The following is a 1,057-nucleotide window of genomic DNA, read 5'->3' as shown; positions in this document are numbered from 1 at the left end:
CAAATGGCTGCAATATAACAAAGAGTGAAAAATTGAAGGGGGTCTGAATACTTTCCGTACCCACTGTATATAATGAAGTAAATATCTAAATATATACATATGCAATAAAATATAATATGCGCATGTACATATTACATAAAATACTACAGATTACTTACAAAACAGAAATATAATAAAATAAAATAATAACAGAAAAATAAAGTAAACATCTGAAATTTAACATATAATCAATGCACAGAAAAAAGTCTTAAGGATGTCCACCCATGACAGCATTGGCAGTATTTGCAGGCCAGCGCAGGTGGAGGCTCACTCAGTGCAGGTTTGTGCTGCTGTGTTCTCAGAGAGGCTCCTCAGGCTCCACCTGCTGCATTCACTGCTGAGCTTCAGCGCCTGCTCCACTGCTCCACTGCTCCACACACATCAGCCTCCGGCAGCAGATGCACCTCCAGCGCGGTCTGAGCTCCAGCATCCAGCCTCCTGGACCGGGATCAGAACTCCTCATTCAGACGAGCTCAAGCCTTCCTGATGCAAACACACCACAGCTGAGCATCACATGATCCTCACATGATGAAAGAGAGGGCAGGAAAACCAATCAAACACAGCACTAATCCAACCAAGAGCACACTGACAACATACAACACAGTAAAAAAAGAAAGAAAGAAAATAAACTATTATTATGTCCAGAATAAATAAATAATTAACTCACTAAAAATGTATTCATTTTTAGACTTGATTTTTTTAGAATGATTTAACCTGATCACGAAGAACAGCTTTACTACTGTTTGTATGTGATTAATAAGAGAAATGCAATAAATAAATTAATAAATGAAGAAAGAAACAAATGTTTTGTTTTTGCATTACATGTATTACAACATGTAATATTTAAAAGGTATTTGTCATGAAATATGATATTACTACTACTACTACTACTACTAATATTAATATATCCAGAATAAAAAAATAAAAGATAATAGCAATTTAGTATCAAATACATTTTCCATCATGTGTAATAACTAAATGATGATCTTGACTAGCTTATGATTTGAATGTTTATATA

This window comes from Sinocyclocheilus anshuiensis, unplaced genomic scaffold (assembly GCF_001515605.1).
Source record: "Sinocyclocheilus anshuiensis isolate Anshui unplaced genomic scaffold, SAMN03320099.WGS_v1.1 scaffold1450, whole genome shotgun sequence".
Taxonomy (NCBI): Eukaryota; Metazoa; Chordata; class Actinopteri; order Cypriniformes; family Cyprinidae; genus Sinocyclocheilus; species Sinocyclocheilus anshuiensis.
Note: the sequence above shows the minus strand (reverse complement) of the source record.